General features: G+C 45.6%; 1 protein-coding gene and 1 pseudogene across 17 annotated transcripts in view; one reads left to right on the top strand and one right to left on the bottom strand.

The window, feature by feature from the left end:
• ANK2 (ankyrin 2) overlaps positions 1–13,008 on the bottom strand; it is a 253,938-nt gene that overhangs the window by 118,212 nt on the left and 122,718 nt on the right. The gene's annotated exons all lie outside the window — the stretch shown is intronic.
• Positions 7,760–10,703, top strand: LOC118501909 (annotated as a pseudogene).

Here is a 13,008-nt window from a genome sequence, read left to right as displayed (position 1 = left end):
GTCTGAACTTGAAGTTCCTGACCCAGGCCACCGACTCACCTGTGGGTGTGTGTGATCCCAAACCTACCTGGGCTATAACTTTCTTTGTAAAATCTGGGGCTCAGACTGCGTGACTGCTAGGTCCCTTCCAGCTCTGAGGTTTGTTGCTTCTGTGAACCAGAACTTGTTACTATTTGGCCCTGGCTGGTGTGGTTCAGTGGACTGAGCACCAAACTGCGAACCAAAGGGTCGCTGGTTTGATTCCCAGTCAGGGCACATGCCTGCGTTGTGGGCCAGGTCCCCAGGAGGGGGTGCACAAGAGGCAACCACACATTGATGTTTCCCTTCCTCTCTCTCTAAAAATAAATAAATAAAACCTTGAAAATATATTTTTAAAAAATAACTTGTTAGCATTCCAACATACATCTAACACAAGGTGGTACAACAGTTGAAGCTATTTAGTTCTACCATCTATTTAGTTCGTTACCACGGTTTGGGGGGGCAGGTGAGAGGTCCAGGTGTCCTGATCTAGGCCCCGGCCCTGCGAGTTGTCACATCCTCAGCAGTGGTCTGGGATCTTGAGAGGGGAGAGGAAGGACCACTGGGACCAATGACAACTCTGCTGGACATGAGCCCACGCCCCCTGTTGCTGTACCTCACAGCCAGACACCAGGTCTCACCTCCAGACGGACGGACGGGGAAAGACAGCCTGGTGGGACTGTGCGGACAGGTGTTTGCAAACCAACTGCACAAGCCAGTCGGGGCTTTCTGCTCCCTCAACTACTTCACTCAGTTCGTTCTTAAAGGCAAGTAGCATCATAGTAAAAATACTGAAAACATATTTTGCCGGAAGTCAGTCATGGCAGATTGGGAAGAAAGTTTTGCTCAGAATCATGGGATTCGTTTCTTCTCTTCTCTGAGTTGCCGGGTTGTTCAGGAAGCCCCAGCACAGATGAAAGGAGTGAGGGAGAGGGCGCCGGTCCCACTGCCACATGCACGTCCACGGTGGGAACGCGCCAGGGGGCTGACCTCTGCGCGCCCCTTGCAGGTCGTCGTCAGTGTGCAGGACATGTGTTCTTGTGGCTGAATTTGAAAATCTGCTTGGGTTACAATGCCCGCCCCTCCCCATGATGGCCATAATTTAAGACTGATGATTTTGGAGCAGTGTATTTATCTGATGAAGCTAATATTTCGCTACTCCTGCTGTGTGCAAAATCCTCCATGCCAACCAGGTGAAACCAAGGACGCGTTCCTCTGACTTTGGGAACCACTGACCTGTGGGAACGAAACCGGGCATCCAGGCAACATGCTCTTCCCTGAGGTTGGTACAGTCACTGGAATTTTTTGGCTGGGAGTTAAACAAGTATGGATTTTCACCAGTTGGATCTATTATATAATTGATCAATCAGAGAGCTGTTGCATAATTTATAGATTGACACTAGATTCCGGGTGTTAACGTGCAGCCTAACTTTTCTGGTTGAGGTCAGCAGAGGTGAGCGTTGCTGTGGATGCTGTGCACAGGTGAATCACAGCGCCCCCCCACCAGGTCCTTCGCGTGCGCACAGACACCAGTCAGCCCCTCCAGGCTGACATTCCTCCAGCTCTCCTTCCCTGCGACGGCTGCCCATGGCTTCACATCTAACAGAGGACGCTGTGTGACGACCGTGCTGCCAACATGGGAAGCTTTCTGCAGGCCACCACGCCCCCCGCCCCATAAAGTGAGTCCTCAATGAACAGACAAGGGACATCGGAGAGACTGAGGGTGTGCAGAGCAGCCTGGAGGCCGGTGACACCAGGCTCTGTCACATTCACTGGACTCGGAAACACAGCCTGAAGAAAACAATGAGCCGCTGTACGCCCCCAGGGCTTCTGAAGGGAGCTGCGTGTGTGCACAGCACTCAGAAAGTGGGCAGGCGCTGGAGCTGGGCTGCCCACCGCTCCCTGTGCAGACAAGGCCAACAACGAAACTACAAAAGCAGAAAGGGGCCCCACGGCAAGCTGGCCGTAGTGGGTCCTTTCTGAAACTGAGGCCGGTTTTCAGTTCACTAACATTCTGGTAAGTTGCTGACAGAGGCCACCTGACAAGGATCACACCTGTGATCAGCTACAGGAAGGTCTCGTGCCTGAAGCAGCCACCTTCTCCGAGGAGGCTGGATGGGCAGGTGGGCCCTGCTCTGCCCTGTACGGTGCCCGCCGCCCCTCCTACGCCCGTCTGTCTGAGTCTCGCACACACTGTGGCAGTCAGACACAGTGCTCAGCATTCAGAAAGAATGATGAGAACTTACAGTCCCCCTGTCCAAAGAAGAGGTGGACTTATTATTAAGCCACAGGAAACCCCACCACTAAGCTTGAATGCGCTGCCCGCAACTGAGACGAGTGACTAGAAATTCACTGAGCCTGCCCACATTCCTCAATCCTCACTCCACCGAGTCTTCAGAAAACAAACGTTTTCCTCTCACGGTTCACAGGCATCACAGGCGTTTACAGTCTCGGCTCATCCACTCACCCTAGTGGTTTCAGAGAAACAGAAACTTTTCATCAACTTGTTGGGTTATGATATATTATATGAGGGTTGAATCCCAAGGACATGTCTATTGATTTTAGGGAGGGTAGCAAAGAGGGAGAAAGAGAAGAAGAGAAACATTGATGTGAGAGAGAAACAGCAATCGGTTGCCTCCCAAACTCACCCCAACTGAGGACCAAACCCACAACCCAGACCTGTACCCGGGCCAGAATCAAACCGGCAACCCTTCGGTCTGCAGGACAGCGCCCAACCCACTGAGCCCCACCAGCCAGGGTCAGGGTTTAGTGTTCTGATACATTTGTCATTAAAGAAGAATGTCTCCACTTGTAAAACAGAGCCCAGTTGAAGGTAATCATATATGAGCACAAATATTTTAATCTATTGGTCTCAAAGTATCTTAATAATTTCCCAACAAAATAAATGTACACACACACACATCTGAAATGAAGCAGGAGGCAGACATTTCAAATAAAAGCCAGGCTGTGGCCAGGCATTGATCAATCAAGAACGTATTCAAGTTCAGCCCTGGCTGGTGTGGCTCAGTGAACTGAGCGCCGGCCTGCGAACCAAAGAATCACTGGTTCTGTTCCCAGTCGGGGCACATGCCTGGGTTGTGGGCCAGGTTCCCGGTAGGGGCACCCAAGAAGCAACCACACATGGTTGTTTCTTTCCCTCTTTTTCTTCCTCCTTTCACCTCTCTCTAAAAATAAATAAATGAAAATCTTTTTTTAAAAAGAAGGTATTCACGTTCAAACTAAATACATAATACTCATTCAAACTGGAGCAGATATAAACATTTATCAAAATTGCCATTAAACCTGATTCATTGTGAGGGGAGTAACTGATTTCCTGAGAGGTGTTAAGACACTGAGTCCAGTCCATCCGGCTTTGCCGTGCTTACATCTGCGTGACTGGAAAACATCATCATTCGTTTGTTTAAAATTGCATGTTGAGTGTGCATCTGATCAAAAATTAACTACAATTATGAAACAATAAACTAAATTCAATCTCCTTCAAAAGCTGTGAAAACTTAGATTGGCAAAATAATTCTGAATTTCACTGTCCAACTAATAATTGGGTTATATTGGGTTGGCCAAAAGGTTCGTTTGGTTTTTAAGTAAAAATAAAAGACACATTTTTCATTTTCACCAATAACTTTATTGAACAACAAACATATGCACCATTTTGTTCCACTACCTCCCACCATCTTTCCAAAAGTTTTCATCTTTTTGAGCAAAGAACTGTCCCAGGTGCCTTTTGCAGTCTTTCAGAAACGTGAAATTTTTCTCCATTAAGAGAATTTTGTAAAAACTGAAATAAATGGAAATCAGAAGGTGCAGTGTCTGGTGAATACAGTGGATGAATCGGAACTTCCCAGCCAGGCTGTGACAGTTTTTGCCTGGTCACCAGAGAGACACGTGGTCTTGTGTTATCCTGATGAAAGATTCTGCGTTTTCTGTTGACTAATTCTGGATGCTTTTTGTTGAGCACTGCTTTCAGTTGGTCTCATTGGGAGCAGTTCTTATTGGAATGAATCGTTTGGTTTTCTGGAAGGAGTTCAGACTAGACGACTCCCTTCCAACCCCACCACATACATAGCATCACTCTCTCTGGATGAAGACCGGACTTTGTGTGGCTGGTGGTGGCTCATTTCGCTTGACCCACGATCACTTCCATTCCACATTATTATAAAGTATCCACTTTTCACCTGCTGTCACAATTTCTTTTAAAAACACAACGTTTACATTACGTTTAAGTAGAGAATCACATGCAGAAATATGCTCAAGACTGTTTTGCTTAAGTTATGTGGAGCCCAAACATCAAAACGATTAACATAACCCAACTGCTGCAAATGATTTTCAATGCTTGATTTGGATATTTTGAGTATGTCAGCTATCTCCCACATGGTAGAACATTGATTGTTCTCAATTAATGTCTTGATTTGATCACTGTCAACCTCAACTGGTCTACCCAACCGTGAAGCATTTTCCAGCAAATTTCCAGCACGAATCTTCGAAAAGTACTTCTGACATGTTCAATCAGTTACAGCACCTTCTCCACACACTGCACAAATCTTTTGCATTTCAGTTGTGTTTTTACCTTTCTTGAAAGAATAAAGTATAATATGCCAAGAATTTTGCTTATTTTTCTCCCATCTTCAATATTAAAGTATCTACACAGAAATTCACCAATTTTGATAACTTTTCAGTGGCAGGCTAATATGACAGCTATCACAGCACAATATAACAAAAGTGTTTCAAATAAAGTTAAAGACAACTAAGCACTACTAGAGCCATTTTATGGAAAATGAAGTTAATTTTTTGGCCAATGCAAAATTTCAAGATCTCTCTAGAGCAGATTTCTTCTTGTACCTTAAAGTATACATAATTGTTTATAATCATTCACATTATTATTTATACTGGAATAAATAACCTGATTTTATATCATTTGTTCTCCCTAGAAAATGAGAGAATATTTCAAGTTTTAAATTACGTCCTCATAGGACGTCCTCATAGGACGTGATTACATCCTACTTTTTTTTTGAAGACAGAATAATTTCACAGGCCATCAAAACCCCTGAGAATATAATAATAAAAATATCATAAAATCAATAGCACTAATTCAATACTTCTAAAATTGCATCAGTGTGGTCTTGTCCCAGAGCTACAATGTCACTGGCCATATATGGTCAAGGAAGAACCCACAGCCTCCACCTTGACCTTCACTCATCTGTAAAGAGCTCCAGTAAATAGATGCTTATGCTAATGTTTGTGTGTTGAATCTTTACAGTCATAAGTTTATAAATCAGGCCTATGAGGTCAGAGTATGATTTATCTCCTCTGCAGAAAGAGAAGAAGAAATGTAAATATGATCAGAAAATACAGATCTGTCTCTACAACTTCAGTTTTTTCTTTTTAAGAGCAGTTATTAAAGGTTTGTTCAATGAAAACGTTGCCCCTTCCCACTAGTTCTTCAGAGCCAGTATTTAAACACACTCAGGGCTTTGTCCATCAGCACAGACTCTCTCCCTGGAGCCAGGTTCTCCCAGACCTACCTGCTCTGGAACCAGCTCCAGCCCAGCCCACTGGCCCCTGCCCAGAGGCTGACAGCCAGGCCGTGGATTCCCAGTGAAGACTATCCGGTGTATTTGCCCAAGACCTTCTCAATAAAAAGCAGGATTTTTGCTGGGGTGCAGTCCGGTGCACGCCATCCCCTCTCCACAGTCTCCCCTTTGCCTTTCTCTCCAGTAGTTTCTTCTGGACTTCTGGTAGTTCATAAGCATCTAATCCTCCCCTGGAGGACTGACATCCTCTCTCTGTTTACAAGATGTCCTGGCCCACAGGGCTGAGGGCTGCTATGGACAGAGTGATGTCGCGGTGCCCACCACTCTGCGTCACACTCACCCTCCCCAGACCTGCCTTCCCATCCCCCTTTCCCGCCACAGCCCTCACCTCCACATGGCCAGCCCCTGGGCTGATGTGGCCTCTTATTGATGAACTCACTTCCTCCTCCTCCTCCTCTCTAGCACTTTTCTTTATTTTTCTGTTCATATCTTTACTTGGAACATGTCTTACCTTCAGTGTAAATGCCGACCTTTTGTCCAGAATGGCCACTAATGCAGCAAACTCAATGTACAAAGGCCCTCCACTTGTGACAGAACACCTTGCAGCCTCACTCACGATCAGCCACCCGCTCAGTGCTCAGGGGGACCCCCGCCTCTGCCGCAGTGGGACCCAGGTACACGGACAAGTCATGAGGAAGGGGCACCCTGAAGTTCAAAGTCGTGCCTCCTTTTTAAATGATTTCTAATGTTTGAAGTCAGAAGGGCCAATTCCTGAATCCCTACGGCTGCAACTTCTGTTTCTGACTTCGCACTGTGATAGCTCATCAGACTACAGGGTAATGTTCTCATCAGACTGTGAAATTTTACCAGAAACACAGGTCATGTCCTGCTTGGTTGACTAACAAGTACATCACGACAATTTAATTTTATCTGAAATTCTTCCTAAAAAAGAGTCATCAGTGAGTGAGTCCAGCTTCCAGTAACCAATGACATTTTAAAATGTCAGTTTTACTGAACTATGTTCTTTCTATTTTGCTAGCATTCGATTTTAGCTGCTTTGGGACTCAAATGTTAAAACCGTCTCCAATATGGTATCTCTTACTCTTCGTTCTGGAAGCCGAGGTAGTTCAGCTTACTGCCGCACATCAGGATGAGGAAGGAAAGGTCAACCTCTCCATATATGAATGGAATCACAGAGACCCTCAGCCCCTCATCCAGCAGAGAAGAGATAGCCTTTAAGACTTTCACATACTGCCCACGTTTTGTATTGGCAATCAATAATGTCTTGGTGACCTTCATTTTTCAGGAAGAGGCCAGAGGAACTTACTGACTGAGTGGCCAGGCTTCCAGGCAGCTGACCATGCAGCTAGTCGGCCCTAAGTGTGAGAGGTCAAGGTCAAGGTCAAGGGGAGAGACAGCAGCCTTTACTTGCCCAGAGGGAATTTCCAAGTCCCACAGAGGTAAAGGTTCCAGGTACCTTTTGCAGTCTTCCAGGGAAGTGAAATTTTTTCCATTAAGAGAATTTTGTAAAAACTGAAATAAATGGAAATTGGAAGGTGCAGTGTCTGGTGAATACGGTGGATGAATCGGAACTTCCCAACCAGGCTGTGACAATTTTTGCCTGGTCACCAGAGGAACATGTGGTCTTGTGTTATCCTGAGGGAAGATTCTGAGTTTTCTGTTGACAAATTCCAGACACTTTTCACCGAGCACTGCTTTCAGTTGGTCTCATTGGGAGCAGTACTTGTGGAAATCAATTGTATGGTTTTCTGGAAGGAGCTCAATATAGATAACTCCCTCCCAGTCCCACTAGATACACAACATCCCCTTCTCTGGATGAAGACTGGCCTTTGGTGTCGTTGATGGTGGTTCATTCACTTGCCCCACAATCTCTTTTGTTCCACACTATCGTATTCACCTTTCATCTTCTGTCACATTTCGTTTTGAAAAACAGAACATTTTCATTATGTTTAAGTAGAGAATCGCATGTACTCAAGAATGTTTTCTTTTGCTTAACTTATGTGGAACCTGAACATCAAAACGATTAATGTAAGCAACCTGGTGCAAATGATATTCAGTGCTTGACTTGGATATTTTGACCATGTCAGCTAGCTCCCACATGGTAGAACACTGACTGTTCTCAGTTAATGTCTCAATTTGATCGCTATCAACTTCAACTGGTCTATCTGACCATGGAGTATGGTTCAGTGAGACATTGGCAGTACAAAACTTCACAAACTACTTCTGACATGTTTGATCAGTCAGAGCACCTCCTCCACACACTGCACAAATCTTTTTTTTTTTGTATTTCAGTTGTTTTTACCTTTCTTGAAATAATAAAGCATAATATGCCAAAAATCTGCCTTATTTCCTCCCATCTTCAATATTAAAATGGCTGCACAAAAATTCACCAACTTGGATACGTTTTTTTTTTTAATGCACGCTGATATGACAGCTGTCACAATGCAAGCTAACAAAAGTGTTCTGAATGAAGTTAAGGAGCACGAAGTGCCACCAGAGCCACCGTGTGGGGGAAAGCGAAGGAACTCTCTGGCCCGCCGGACACCTCACTGTGTCTGTCCTGGCGGGTGCACCGCCACCACCCCTGCTCCCCGACACCACACCGCGCTCTCCCCCAGGGCCCGTGACAGAAGCCACGCAGCAACGATGTCCAGTGACGGGACGGCTCTGGAAAGGGCTCCCTGCGTGACGACGACGTTTTGAAAGGGAAAAGGCGACTCAGAGAGTGAGGGGACAAGGGACAGGCAGGCCTCAGAGTGCGCGCGCTGCGAGGACCTCCCAGAATTCCGTGCAGCCCAGCGGGGAGGCCGCTCCTGCGCAGGCGCCGACGGCCGCGGGGGAGCCCGGAAGAGAGGCCCCGTCAGCAAAGCCCGCAGGAGGCAGACGCGGCGGACAGACCGGGCGAACCCCGGGCTCCGACGGAAGCGACGAGTCGGACGCGGGGACGGACTCGGGGAAGTCTGAAGCTTTGTGGGGACCCTTCAGGCGGAGCTGCTCGTCCCCTCCTCCTCACCCGCGCGCGCACGCCCTGTCCGGGGACCCTGACAGGACTCGGGACGACTACGGAAGTCGGCGCCGGAAACGGAGAGCGGGGGTCGGCCTGTGCCAGGAGTCCGGAAGTGCCAACGTCCCCAAAGGTTTCACGTCTCCAGGGGTGACCAAGTGAATCCCTAGGACATTTACTTTACTTAAAAATAGCACCATCTGTTAAAAGACAGAGCGGATTCTGAGTCACAATGCAGTGACTTTCCTTCAGAGACGCGGCAGCTCTGGCGACGCGGGGACGCTCCGAGCTCCGGGGTGTGGAGCGCGCAGGCGCACGGGCCGCCACGTGGTGGCGGGGCAGCTCCTCTCTCCACCTCCCGTTTCTTCCTCTCGGCGCTCAGAACTAATGGTCATTACCCAGACCAATTAGTCTCATTCACTTTCAAAAAGTTGCCGAGTACCTCCGATCCGCACACGGAAAATGCTCCTTAGTGGCAATTTCGAGCCACACGGATCGTTAGGAGCCGATCTGTTATTGCTCCCCATGCGAGGCGGGCAGAGGGGTGGGTGGGAGCGAAAGCATTCACCCCAGTTCTGGGTGGAATCGCCAGGGAGCTTTAAAACCATACTGTTACAAAGCATAAACCACTGGAATACAAACAGAGAGCCCAGTAAACCCATGCTTACGTGGTCAATTAATCTATTGACAAAGGAGGCAAGAACATAAAATGGCAAAAAGACAGTCTCTTTAATAAACGGTGCAGGGACAGCGGGACAGATGAGATGGAACTAGACCTTGCTTACACCAAATGCAAAAATAAATTCAAATGGATTAAAGACTTACATGTAAGACCTGGAACCATAAAACTAGAAGAAAACACAGGCAGTGAACTCTTTGACATCGGTCTTAGCAATATTTGGGGGGATATGTCTCCTCAGGCAAAGGAAGCAAAAGCAAACAAATGGGACCACAGCAAATGAAAACGCTTCTGCACACCGAAGGAAACCATCAACAAAAAGGCAACTTACTGAATACAAGAAGATATTAGCCAACGGTACAACCAATAAGGAGTTACGTCCAAAATATATAAAGAATTCATACAACTCAGTATTAAAAGGTAAGCAATTAAAACAGTCCAATTGAAAAATGGACAAAGGACCTGAACAGACACTTCTCTGAAGAGGACATACAGAGGGCCCAGAGACATATGGGAAAAGATGCTCATTGTCACTAAGCATCAGAGAGATGCACGTTAAAACCACAATGAGATACCACCTCATTCCTGTGGGAATGCCCATCATCAATAAATCCAAAAACAAGTGTCAGGGAGGATGTGGAGAAAGAGGAACCCTCATGTACTGTTGGTGGGAATGTAGACCGGTGCAGCCACTGTGGAAAACAGTATGGTGCTTCCTCAAAATATTAAAAATTAAAAAAATATATTAAAATTAGAACTACCTTATGATCCAGCAATTTCACGTCTGATAATTATCCAAAGAAAGCAAAAGCAGTAACTCCAAAAGATACGTGTATCCTGGATGGAACAGAACTGAGTTGCTAGTGGCCTGCAGACCAACGTGCCCAAGTTTTATTATGGCAGCTGTGCTACATGCCTCATTCACAACTCTCCACCTGCAAGACAGACACACTGCAGTGGTAGGAAACACAGAGAACCTGAAAGACGACTGTCAGGAGTGGGTGGAAGAACAGGCTCAGGGCCTGACTGACAAAACCACCACAGCATTTGAGCAAGGAGGGATACCTCTGACTCCATTCTCTGCTCCTCCTCCTGCAGGGCAATGACTCCACCCCCGCAGTCTTCGGGGTCCTCCTTGCCCTGGGATGGTTCCCTGAGGGTCCTGCTCCTGGAAAGAGGCCACCTATGGGAGAGCGCATGCAAGTGATGCCTGGGCTCCCAAAGCTGAGACCTCCCGCCCATCCCACAGTGGTGCCCCTTGGCCAGGGATGACTCAACCAGACAGACAAGGTGAGAGGGGAGTCTCTTTCTGTTTTCTGTTACTTGTTCTCCTTCCCCAGCGGATTGTGGTGCTGTGACTCTGGGAGTAGTGGCACCAAAAAAAATTTCATTTGTATTGTAAAATGTGAGAATAAAATTGTAAACTCTGTTAGCTAAAAAAAAAAGATATATGCACCCCTATGTTCATTGCAGCATTGGTTACAACAGCCAGGGTCTGGAAGCAACTTGGTGTCCATCGGCAGACAAGTGGAGAAAAAGATGCAGAGCATTCATACAATGGAATATCCCTCAGCCACAAAAAAAGAGAATGAAATATTACCATTTGTGACAATATGGATGAACCTACAGGTTATTATGCTCAGGGAAATAAGTCACACAGACAGAGACAAATATTGTATAATCTCACTTATATGTTAAGTCTAAAGAACAAATAAACAAATTAGAAACGAACTTAAAGACACAGAGAATAAACTGATGGGAGAGGTGGGGAGTGGGCCGAAAGGCCAAGGGTTAAGAAGTGCAAACTTCAGTTACAAAATAAGTCATGGAATGAAAGGTTCAGCACGGAAAACAGAGTCAGTAGTATCACTATGGCTATGCACAGTGACAGGTGAGTACTAGACTTAGTGTAGTGATCATATCATAAGACGTATAAATGTAGGACCTCTATGTAGCACACCTGAAACCAATATAAGGTTGTATGTCAGTTATAATTTGAAATTTTTCAAATAAGATAAAGATAGATAACAGTCTCCCTTTCTACCATGCACCCAGGATTCTGATGCTATGAATGGGTTGGGCCCAGATGAGAACCCACAGTATACACTTAAAACCACAAGTGGAAGTTGTAGCAGAGGTTCACACTCAAAGAGCTGACAATTCCACTAGCAATTTAGGTGCAACTGCAAAATTTAGGGCATGCCTGCACTGTGCGATTCTTTATTTTAATCTATAGTCCATCACTGAATAAAAGTAAGTATTATTTGTCAGGAAGAAATTATTCTGAGAAATACAAATGAAAAAGGGTGACATAATGGAAAAATATAAACATTAAATGATCATTAAATGTGGTGTGAACAGAATTCTTAATTTCCTTGTTTTTTCACTGATTCCTATAATACTTCTAATACAGTAGTTTCAATTTTCTTTATGATGTCAAAATGTGCTGTAAATATCATTTTACCCAACTGGTGACTGAAGTGACTAATAAAATTAAAATTTGATAATAGTGGCCACTAGTGAATTAATTTTGATTTTTTAAACATTAAAATATGTATAGAGACTCAGATTAATAAAACAAAAAAGGGGAAAAGTTAGATTGGTATGTGTTTAAAGATTTTAGATTCAAAAACAAATAGCTCACTCACAGTAGCTTTTTGAAATTAAGGCTGCACTGTCTTTTAACTGTCTTCTTACGAACTTATCTCAGGCCATATACCTGGACCTGTTTTTGCCAAAATCTAGTCAGCATGACCACTGTGACCCTAAGCTAGTACTAGACAGTCACCCACTTGGTGGCTGAAAGAGGTTCTTTCTCGTCCAATCCTGATACAAACTCAGACTTATTGTGCCAGCGACACATGCCATTCAGTGAGAAACAATGAGCGAAGCAAAGGAGCTACGAGGAGTGTGGAAGATGAAGAAAACGGATTTTAAAAAAATCACGATTCTATGGCAGCCTCCACACGTAAACAGAAATGCCTGAACCATTTATTTAGACTCAAATGGGAGGCAAGTCAACAACCTTTAGACATCTCCACTAACCAGCAGCCACTGGCTCACAAGAGCAGGCATCGGGACAAAGTTCAAGACGCCTCCACCCTGCCCCTCGTTCTCGCAGTTGCAGGAGTCCTCACTTGTGGACAAGGGTTATCAGAGTTTCATAAAGACAACTTGATGCCCTAAAATGTTGCTGGAATTTTCCATGTTTGACCAGTTCTAGAATGTAATACGTCACCCAGGACCACATTATTCTGCTGTGATTGGCATTTTTAATCACACTGTATTTGGTTTGATGCCCAGAAATCTGGGTGCGTGTGTCCTTGGTTAAGTGTGGCTGCCCTCAGAGGTGAGGAATCAGGCCACTGAGCCACCAGTGAACACTCCAGGGCCAGAGGGACAACAAGCATGCCCACCCTCCTCCCACCCAGGTGAAAAGGCAGTGTGGGTGCAGCTGCCACTGCATTTTCTGTCTGGTTCCCACTCATTCTTGTAACACAATTTAGAACTTATACAGCACGTTCCTCTCCAGACTCGCAAACAAAACGTCCTTCTATTTTCTAAAAGCTTGCTCCTATAATAACGTTTAAAAGTCTCCTTCATCTCTGCATGTCCCCTTGCAACTTGGTGATAAGTCCATTGCATAGACTTAGTAAGTGTTCCCAATGTCATCAATTTAATAAGCTGTGAGGAAGGAAAATATGGCAGGGGCAGTTCCCCAAAGTTGTCCTAGGAAT

This window comes from Phyllostomus discolor, chromosome 8 (assembly GCF_004126475.2).
Source record: "Phyllostomus discolor isolate MPI-MPIP mPhyDis1 chromosome 8, mPhyDis1.pri.v3, whole genome shotgun sequence".
Lineage (NCBI taxonomy): Eukaryota > Metazoa > Chordata > Mammalia > Chiroptera > Phyllostomidae > Phyllostomus > Phyllostomus discolor.
The sequence above is the reverse complement of the archived record's forward strand: the minus strand, read 5'-3'. Positions and strand labels throughout refer to the sequence as shown.